Source organism: Podarcis liolepis (genome assembly GCF_965112155.1).
Source record: "Podarcis liolepis genome assembly, chromosome: 17".
Lineage (NCBI taxonomy): Eukaryota > Metazoa > Chordata > Lepidosauria > Squamata > Lacertidae > Podarcis > Podarcis liolepis.
The window spans coordinates 32,990,990-33,002,382 of NC_139571.1; the positions used below are offsets into that span (position 1 = coordinate 32,990,990).

Genomic DNA, 11,393 nt, shown 5'->3' on the forward strand with positions numbered 1-11,393 from the left:
AGATGTCAAAGTAATAAACAACTACAGTGGTGCCCCGCAAGACGAAATTAATTCGTTCCGCAAGTTTTGTCGTCTAGCAAATTTTTCGTCTTGCGAATCACGAAATCCCATAGGAATGCATTGAAAATCAATTAATGCGTTCCTATGGTCAAAAAAAGTCCAAACAAAGCCAAATTTGGTACAACAAGAGTTTATTAACTGCTCTTTAAAGTCACACATACTGTAAAGAGCAGTTCAAAAATTGAAGGGAAAATAAATTAACTTTATAAACATGACAGAAAAAGATTTAAAAATCAACAAAGTGTACGGTACATTTTCTAAGACTCTGGGGGACCACTCAAAGAAGGCTCCTCTTCCACTCTTTGCTTCTTGCTGAAGAACCCCCTCCTCAACTGTTCCGCCAGCCACCCACCACACAGAAATTCAAATCCAGATTTTTTTAAAAAAACAGCAGAGTGGCCCAATGGTCACAGAAAATCATAAAAATTCCCAAAACAGCCCCACAAGCTCCCAGATTCCTGCAGAAACCTCTCCAGCTGTTCCCCCAGCCAGCCAGCACTCAGAAATTCAAACTCAGGAAAAAAAAATTGAAAAAAAACAAACTGGCCCAATGGTCACAGAAAATCATAAAAATTCCCAAAACAGCCCCACAAGCTCCCAGATTCCTGCAGAAACCTCTCCAACTGTTCCCCCAGCCAGCCAGCACTCAGAAATTCAAACTCAGGAAAAAAAAATGAAAAAAAAACAAACTGGCCCAATGGTCACAGAAAATCATAAAAATTCCCAAAAAAGCCCCACAAGCTCCCAGATTATCGCAAAACCCCCCCACAACACCAAGTCCTTGAATCCCAAACACCCCAACCCAAAATCCAACCCCCCCAAAAAAAGTTTTAAAAGTTTAACTTACCAAATGGATGCAAGAGAAGTTCTGGAAAAGTTTTGGAAAAGCTTCAAAAGTGAGCAAAGTCTGAGAAAATTTTGCAGTCTGAGAAAAGGCTGCAAAACCACGTGCTAACAGTTGCTCCTCGAAGTCAAGTCGCAACTGCAGCTGTTCAAGCTAAGCACCCTTTGTTTTAACGGTTTTAAGAAAAAGGAAACAAAGTCGCGAGACGTTTTCGTCTTGCGAAGCAAGCCCATAGGGAAATTCGTCTTGCGAGGCAACTCGAAAACGGAAAAACCTTTCGTCTAGCGAGTTTTTTGTCTTGCGAGGCATTCGTCTTGCGAGGTACCACTGTATCTGACTTTTAGAAGACATCTGAAGGCAGCCCTGTTTAGGGAAGTTTTTAATGTTAGATGTTTTATTGTGTTTATTGGGCAACCTAGCCAGATGGGCGGGGGTATAAATAATTTTATTATCATTATTATTACTTACTGACTTACAATATTCTTTATGGCAAAACCTACATCATTTACCAAAAAACTGTGCCTGTCATCACACATCTTATTTTCAGCTCTAAGCTAAGAGTGTATGTCACATTTTGGTCCACTGACCATAAGAATAAGTTATTAAATGCAAAACCATTAACAGGTGTCTAAATTTGAGGCCCACTTTGAACATAATGTGCAGGCCACATCCCCACCACCAGGGGACCCCTGTAATTGGCCCTGATCACAAAGCTCTCTGCAGAAGAGATGCTCAAGTGTTGAATAATTTCTGAGTGAGAAGCAAGGGCTCAAAGCCCACACCGAATTTTGTTCACATTCGGCATTGATGCTTGTAGCAAGGGAGGCTGGTAGACGTGCCAATGCACAGATGCCAAGGGGCAAAGGGAGCTGGCGCATGTGGTGTTAGGGCAGGGGCCTTGTAGCACAGCCCCATTCTCTGCTGATTCAACAATTCGAGCATTGCTTCTCAAGAAGGCTGCAATGTCAGGGAAATCCTAGCTACAGATCGTGGCAACATCTGTGCATCTACGTGGTGAGGAGGATTCTACAACTCTTCTGCATACTCAGTTAGAAACCTTGGCATACCCTCCAACATTTCTCTAATGAAAATAGAGATGCCCTGTTTGTTTGTTTTATTATTATTATTATTATTATTATTATTATTATTATTATTATTATTCTCGGTAGTGGCACCCGCCCTGTGGAACGCCCTCCCACCAGATGTCAAAGAGAACAACAACTACCAGACTTTTAGAAGACCTCTGAAGGCAGCCCTATTTAGCGAAGCTTTTAATGTTTGATGCATTACTGTATTTTAATATTTTGTTGGAAGCCGCCCAGAGTGGCTGGGGAAGCCCAGCCAGATGGGCGGGGTATAAATCAATTATTATTTTATTATTATTATTTATTAATCCCCCGCCCATCTGACTGGGTTGCCCAAGCCACTCTGTACGGCTTTCAACATATATAAAAACATAATAAAACATTATTTTTTAAAATCCCTCTACAAGGCTGCCTTCATATGTCTTCTAAAGGTTGCATAGTTACTTACCACCTTGGCTCGAGGGTTGCATAACTCCATACCCTCCAACATTTCCCCCGATGAAAATAGGGACGTCCTAAGAAAAAGCAGGACATTCCAGAATCAAATCAGAAACCGGGACGGCTTCTGTAAATCTGGAACTGTTCCTGGAAAATAGGGACACTTTGAGGGTCTGCAATGGGAGGAGTGTTACAGCTAACCAGACGCTTATGTAATAATGAATTCTTGCAGTTTCTTCTGATTCAAGTTTGGGGCAGATGTGCAGTAAAATTATTCCGAGCAACTGGAGGGCGAAACAGATGATCTACCTGGCCCGTGATTGCATGAGAACTACGATAAGTGACCTTCCAGGTGGATGGAAGTGGACGTTCCAGAGTGAGAGAGCTCCACTCCATCATAACTGGCCTCCTAGTATTGGATCTTTGTACACAGCCGCCCAAGGAAGCAGCAGAATGGCATGCGTGCTGAGAGAAATATGCAGTGCTCAGCACCTACAAAGCTTCACATCTGCCGCAGAAAGAGCTGCATGGCTCTCCGAGATTGAAGCTAGCTGCGGCAAAAAAAAAAGGATGGACAGTCCTCCTGCCAACTGCTAAAAGCTTTTCTCCAGCAGTAACAGACTGCCAAGCACTGTCCTTCTGGGATATGGCTAAGTCATGTCAGGGTCAACTGCTCTGACAAATTACTGGAATTCTGTCAAGGTACGGAAACTCAGTACTTCCCCCTCCTCCCCTCAGCCCACTTGCGCTACAAGAATCCCCCAGGCTAAACAGCGGCTGCTCTGCTGAATGAATGAATGAATGAATGAATGAATGAATGAACTAATCTAGGAGTTAACATCAGGAGTATGAATGTGTGCGCTGCCATCAGTGGTACTGGGTTACAACTACATCCAATAAAGAGGTGGCCTGCAGCGCAATCTGGGTTTGTTTGTGTAGAAGGGAAACCTAGGGAGTTCCGTGGCGCTAAACTCCCCCTAGTAAGTAAGGGCACATCCTTAAGACCTTAGCTTTCACAGCGGTTTTTCAAGCACACAATATCTATATTTTTTCCAATAGTGCAAACCTATACGTGTCCACCCAGGAGTAAAACCCATTGAGTTCAGTGGGGTTTTATTCCTAGGTAAATAGTAAAATCATAATATTAAAACAATAAAAACATAATAAAAGTCATAATAACAGACAGCATAATAATGGAATAATCATAATAACAGTCCCCGTCACCCCAACAAGCTTTAACAGGCCATAGATTATTTAATGGCTAAAGACCTGTATCCCATATAAATAAATAAGTAAGTAAAAATGCCTTGGACCCTTTTAGAGTCTAGGTCAGGCAAAGGCAAACTCAGCCCTCCAGATGTTTTGGGACTACAACTCCCATCATCCCTGGCTAACAGGACCAGTGGTCAGGGATGATAGGAGTTGTAATCCCAAAACATCTGGAGGGCCGAGTTTGCCTATGCCTGGTCTAGGTGAAGGCTCTTGTGACTGAACCCTCGTGCCATACAAGATGAAGTTCTGAATTAGAGATGGAATTTCCCCCTTATACACACTTTCATATGAGGATGCATTCAGTCATGCAATTCCTCGCCAACCAGTGTAGATCCAGTCTTGTCAGGTTTCAGAAGGAGGTACAAATATCACTTTGGAAGGTACATGGTCATAGCTCGTAATGCACAGGCTAATAATGGCCAATACAGAATTTCAGCACAGCAAGGAGAAAAACAAATTGGTACTACTCTACACTTCCCCATGGTAAAGATGTGGTGGTTGCTTTCACACCCCTTGCCAGACCATCACATCCATCAGTGACTCCTTAAACTACATTCAGATATGTAGTATAGCCAGAATCTATTGTTTCTTTCTCTCAATTTTCCTGAAGCTTCTAATATCACATAGGCCCGTGTAAAGAATCGCTTCTTGAAACAATTCTCACGTCGCCAGTGAATTAGAGCCTTGAAATTTAACACTTTATTGTTTCTTTCATTATTTTAAGTACTGAGGAGAAGGGGAGGGAATTCTGCACTGAAGACATGACCAGCCCACCAAACATTATTCAAAGATCAATGTAATTTTTTATCGGACTGCCATCGCAACTGCTTGAATGGCCTTACATGTTCATTACAGAAGGAACAATTCTTCAAAAATTATATTGGTTTCTTCTATTGACTGGTCGTCTGGATAGCATTTCTTCAATTTGGAAGCATAAAGGTCACCTAGAATTACAGATATATTTTAGACGAGGAAAGTACCTGTAAAAATATTTATCCGAAAGCCAATTGTAATCAACCCCAGTGACTTGTTTGCGCTAATCCAGATTTTTCATTTGTGTGCTAGTGAAAGCCCTCTGTGCACACAATACAGGCCAGGGAATGTGTATGCAATCACTATTCTCTATATAACCTGCACAACTGAGCCAAAAAAACTATAGCTCTGAAAAAAAGGCTGGGGAGGGGCATAGGGTCCACCTCCCCTAACACTTTCCTGAATATGGGGAAGGGCACACAGCTAGCAATGTCAGAGGATTCCCAAGGAAATGGGAGCAGAAATTGCCAATGTCTGCTTATTTACCCCACGCTCAGAAAGGAAATCAATCCAGCAAATACAATCAATATTCACTGTTGCTGTTGTTTTCAATCCATAAATAATATGGATTGAATTTGCACTGCATTTGCTTTGCAGTTAAATGAATGGGTTGGAATAACATGAGAACCACATAAGTAATTATGTAGAATTGTGCCACACCAGGCAGCAAGTCAAGTAACATAGCTTTTGTCAGAAGCTAAGCTGCAGTGGAACAGAAACAGCGCTGCATGCAACCAGTATTACACGGAACGGAAATCAGTACCTTTTACGCCTCCATTAAATGAACGCCCCGTCCTAAGTAGCCCAGTCTTTTTTTTCAGTTTTGGTCACAGTGGCCACCAATTCCCTGTCTTTCCTGTTGGGACTGCATGTTGGGAAACATGCATGCCATTGCATGTTTCAGTAAGGGTCAAAGATTTTTTTGGAGTGTGTGACTAGAATGAAGATTCCCAGCAAAGGTCAGAGGATGGTTTTGTGATACATTCAAGATTAAACTGCAAAAAGCAGCACAATGTAAGAACATTTATTCTGGTTATTTTTTATACTACCCAATAACCAGAAACATAGCTACCTACGAAGAACGGCCATACATGATCTGTGAAAGAATGAGAAATGTTGCATTCTGTTTAGAGGCCGTTATCCTAATTGCTCTTATGACTAACTGCTAAACTGTTTTGATTCCCCCCCCCCCTTAGAAACATATTCTTTGAAAAATCTTAAATTGTTGGTGATTAAACCTTGATGGCTTGATTTCCATATCATGCATAACTGCCTTAACCAGATTTATCCCCTCACAGAGCTACAATTCCCAGCACCCATAACAAACTGCAGTTCCCAGAATCCTTTGGGGGGTGCTTTAAATATATGGTGAGTACATGGCTGAAAAGGGACGCAGGTGGCGCTGTGGCTTAAACTACAGAGCCTAGGACTTGCCGATCAGAAGGTCGGCGGTTCAAATCCCCGCGACGGGGTGAGCTCCCGTTGCTCAGTCCCTGCTCCTGCCAACCTAGCAGTTTGAAAGCACGTCAAAGTGCAAGTAGATAAATAGGTACCGCTCTGGCGGGAAGGTAAACGGTGTTTCCGCATGCTGCTCTGGTTCGCCAGAAGTGGCTTAGTCATGCTGGCCACATGACCTGGAAGCTGTACACCAGCTCCCTTGGCCAATAAAGCGAGATCAGCGCCGCAACCCCAGAGTCGGCCATGACTGGACCTAATGGTCAGGGGTCCCTTTACCTTTACATGGCTGAAAGCTGGGATAAGTGTGTGTGCATGTGTCTGCTTTCAAACAGTTTTGGGGATTGGGATTTATGAGCCTACTGGGGGTCTTGCTCGAAGTTCTGCGCATAGCCCTAAAAATATCTACATGTCAACCCCCTAATTGTAGGTTTATAAATGTGGCCTCTACCACAAGGCAATATAAATCTATAGAACAATTTCATTTATATGAATTAACTGGGCTGACATCCAAAACATTACGAAAAGTGGAATTATTGGGAAATGGGACGTTGCTTCTCTATAGTACAATCCAGCAAGGCTAAGCAGTTTTAGGTCCCATTTAATTTAGAGTTAAGCAGGTGCATGGCTAAGGAATCCTATGCTATTATTGTAGTACAAGGAAGAGATGCTGGCACTAAATGAATGCAATGGCTGCCATGTTTTATACTTGCCTAAGAAGGGAAACCCATGGATAGGAAACTCTCAGAGTGACAGGAAAAACAGCATGCTCACTGTCTCCTTCACAATCAGTAATGTCCAAGCATCACATGGGCAATAAGAGAGCCAATCTGGCCAGTCCAAGCCTCTCAAACCCCCAAACCTCCAACACAGAAAGAAACCAGACTACCAGGTGGCTGCCACAGGTACAACCAGGTAGGACTGGGAGAGACTCCTGCCTTGAAATCCTGGAGAGCCCCTACCAGCCAGTTTAGATGGTCCAATGGTCTCATTTGGTATAAATAAGCTTCCTACAAGGTGTGACCAGAAACTTCAGTGAACGGTCACAAAAATTGGATGGCGAGAAATATTTGAACATACACACCTTACAGAACTTCAAAGTAGGCCCCCTCTGATACAATGCACCGTTGACAACATTCGTAGAAATGTTGGAAACTTCTGGAGAAGTCCTCTTTTCGTACTGCTTTCAGTTCCCTCGTCACAGCAGCCTGGACGTGTGAAATGTTGGGAAATCTGTGCCCTTCAGATTCAGTTTTGGAAAAAGGAAGAAATCCGCTGGAGCCAGATCGGGAGAATATGGAGGGTGGGACACAACTAAGTAACCTCAGTAACGATTTCACGTGGAATATGCAATTCTTCCACCATCATTCGGATGGACAAACGCTGATCCCACATCAATAACTCATGAACTTCGTCAACATTTGCCACCGTTCTGCTCGTTGGTGGTCTGCCAGACAAGGGTCATCTTCAATGGTTTGCCGCCCTTCACAGAAACACTTAAACTACTCACACACTGTCTTTCGAGTTACCGCTTCACCTCTGTACAGAACTGTGAGCCTTTCATGGGTTTCCGATGCTGATTGTATGTTCGAATATTTCTCGCCGTCTGAATTCTCTGACCATTCACCGAACTTTCCAGTCACACCTTCTATATTCCTAGCTCTCTGGAGAGTTCTATGATCCCCTTGTAGCTGTCTTTCCTCTAGTGGAGGAAATGCATCCAGCCGCATGGCACCAACAACCAGTGGCGGATTTACGTATAAGCTAAACAAGCTATAGGTTAGGGTCCCTACTCTCTTGGGGGCCCCAAAAAAATTTAAAGGGAAAATACTGGATGTACATTTCCAAAATGTAAGATAAAAAACAAATAAAATAAAACCTACATACAGCAACAGTGTTTTGTGTTGTGTAGGCTCCTATGACGTAAGTAATGGACCCCACCTGCTAGCCTGCTCCCTAAAATATCACTGGTTTGCTCCTTTCTATATATAGGGTGCCTCCATTCTGCATGGACTGGCTGCATGGCAACTTCTGCAAATGGTTTTAGATACCATTTATTTGAAGCCATGGAGCCTGCATTCGCTCCATAAGATACACACACATTTCCCCTTACTTTTTAGGAGGGGGAAAGTGTGTCTTATAGAGCGAAAAATACGGCATTTTGTTATGTGCAAATGGCTTTAGATACCTATTAGGTCTATAAATTACCATATAGCATATATTCAACACACAAAAAAACCAGCGACAATTTGTTGTTGACAAAGGACAGCTGGACATATAAATGGCCCCATTACCTTCAGTAGCTTAGGGCCTCGTCAAACCTAAATCCGGCCTTGCCAACAACCAAAGAGACCTTATGTGATGTGCCCAAACTAAAGCCCAGACCTAAAGCACAACCGCTGGCCCAGAATCAACGCTTCAAAAACGCACAAGGGATATTTGCTCCATTCACTTCATCTGAAGTTTTCAGAGAACTTAATAGCACATTTTTTGCACGTCATTAATTCTGGATCCCACAATGTCTTGTTTGCCTGTCTGTTTACCGTTACTAGGTATTGGGCTGTTGAAGTCAGTCCCTTTCGCATGGACCCCTTCCCATTTGCTGCTCCATCCATCAACTATTCCCTCGACTGCTTCTTTAATTTCAGGCAAATAATTATTTTATCATTTTGCGATGATTTGTGCCATCTGCTAGCCCAGGCACTTCAGTAATCCAATCTTGGTGACATTGTTTCTTAGTATTTGTGCCTTCTCTGCTTTTTTGCGTGTGTGTGTGTGTGTGTGTGTGTGTGTAGGGGGTTTAACTATAAATTCAGAGACCAACTCCACCTTCAGCCATACCAGTGTTTTCGAAACAATTCTCTGGCATGCATTTTCAACACCTCTATCCAAGAAAAAGAGGGCTGCATTTTTATGTGTCGGTAATTTACACGCTGTGAACAACAGATGTCCTAAATTTAGCAGCGAGGGAAGTGTTTCTGAAACTATCAATACCTGAGGCAGAAGGTCCCCCCTCTCCACTGCCTTGCAGGATATCTTCAGGAGAAGAAAAGGCTCAGGACAAACCCCTAAGCAAATTTCACCACAGCACTCCTTACTCTTCTATTTCAACAAAGGTGCCAAAAGTTACAGCCCAATGTATTTTAATTTTTTTACCCGTGAATGTGAATGGGCCCAAATAACTGAAGAAACCATGGAGACAAGGCATGCTCAGGATCTGGGGCAACCCATAAGAACTGCCAGAGTTTTACCCCCATCAAAGCTGCTATGCCTTTTTAGCAGCTGGGTGACAAACCGATATTTGGGTTTTTCTCCTCACAGAGGCCCTGTGAGGTAAGTTAGGCTGAGGGACAATCATTGCGCCAAGACCACCCAGTGAATTTGACTGACCTAAAAGAGACGGGGGGGGGGGGAGATAAGATATAGGGAAAGAGGATGGAAAAATGTGTCAATTTCAATTTCTTACTTTTCCAGTCTTAAACTGATCCTGAAACAATTAGTGACTTTTTTTTAAGGCTCATTAAATGTTGTCAGCATTTTAGTGTGAATTTGTCCCAAGGTATTTTAGCTACGGAGTTTCGACTAATATACTGTGCAAGCAGGTCCTGCTACCTGCCCACTCATTATCATCCGCAAATTCACTTATACAAACTTAAAGAATTATGCCCCAAACCTCACTATACACTCTGCAGATTCAAATAATATCCAGACAGCTGCAGCTTGTCCACTTCTTTCCTTGTTCATGCTTTGCTGGTCAGCAGCAGCTATTTTGGGGCAGAAAACTTGGAGAGAGCAGGAATAGAGATTGGACAAATCAGAGAGCAGGAGAGAAGAGGCAAATCATTTTTTTCCCTTTGTCTTGCCTTTGTTCATTGGCCACAGCAATTTTAGGAAGAAACCATTTCAGGAGCGGGGGGGGGAGATCACTGATTCTTGATGGAATCAGCTGAAATCTTGGGGTCGTTAGGCAAATGGGACCCGTGTGTATACATTTTTGCAACTACCTTCCCCTAAAATAATACATTTCTGTAAGTTATTTTCAGTAATATATAACGTTTTGTGCACTCTTTACCATAGTATATGTGCATTTTCGTCCGCATTACTTAGCTGGAGAACTGCATTGCAAATTTTCGAGTATTTCAAAGGATGGTTCTCATATTGTTTTGGAAAGTGATAATTTGGTAGGTTTGCCTTTAAATCTGAACTGAGTTGAACTTCTGCCCCCACCCCAGTGCCGGATTTATGTATAAGCTAAACAAGCTATAGCTTAGGGCCCCATTCTCTTGGGGGCCCCCAAAAAAATTAAAGGAAAAAACCCCCTGGGTGTACATTTCCAAAATATGATAAAAAAACACTATTAATATACTTCTTAATTGTATTTCACTATTAATATACTTCTTAATTGTGTTTCAGTTCAACAATTACTTTGATAAAATACATATTTTGTTATGTGCAAATGGCTTTAGATACCTATTAGGTCCATAAATTACCACATGTATATATTCAACACAAAAACCAGCAACAATTTGTTGTTGACAAAGGACAGCTGGACATTACCTTCAATAGTTTAGGGCCTCATCAAACCTAAATCCGGCCCTGCCCCTCCCTATGGGGTAATAAGCAGTGGGAAAGGAAAGTTTCAACTCTTAAAATATATATATATACCATAAGCGATTGGGACAGACAACGTATCTCATCTGCTGTCATCACATGCAAGATTGATCCTGATATAGCAAGAAGAAACCCCTGTTTCGAATTCTTAGTACTGTAACGCTTTTCTGTTGCCGTTCCGATTGACAAATTTACTCATCCACGGCTTACCGCTGCAGCCTTTGACACAGAAACCCTGGACATGTATTTGTCTGTGTTAATAAGTATACATGCTATGTAGGTCTTTCAGTACACATAAAGTCCAAGTAAACAAATTGCAGTTCCATCTGGCCATCTCCAAGGCAGTCCTCAGAAAAGCTTTCGATTGTATGAGTCATACTTTCCCCCAATCAGTGCAGTCTATTATGTAGGTGATTGTGTAAGAAAATGTCTGGAATGCAATTCACCTAAGTTTAGAATTGTGTCGCAGGGCATGACTAGGTAAAAATAACAACCTTTGCTCTATGATGGAAGTGGGAGAGAGAATATTCATTCACACACACACTCTCTCTCTCTCTCTGTCTCTCTCTCTCTCTCTCTCTCTCTCTCTCTCTCACACACACACACACACACACACACACACACACTATACCTGCTTTAGTTCTGAACTGTTGAAAGCAGTCTTTAATATTATCAATAGAGAGATTTTACTTTCTTGGGCTCCATGATCACTGCAGATGGTGACAGCAGCCATGAAATTAAAAGACGCCTGCTTCTTGGGAGAAAAGCAATGACAAACCTAGACAGCATCTTAAAAAGCAGAGACATCACCTTGC

At 42.4% G+C, this 11,393-nt stretch overlaps 1 long non-coding RNA gene across 1 annotated transcript in view; it reads right to left on the reverse strand.

The window, feature by feature from the left end:
• Positions 1–9,759, reverse strand: part of LOC310696278 — a 51,656-nt gene extending 41,897 nt beyond the window's left edge. Inside the window, exon 1 of the long non-coding RNA XR_014520509.1 lies at positions 9,641–9,759. This is a non-coding gene — a long non-coding RNA (uncharacterized lncRNA). The remainder of the gene's footprint in view (positions 1–9,640) is intronic.
• Positions 9,760–11,393: the final 1,634 nt, after the last annotated feature.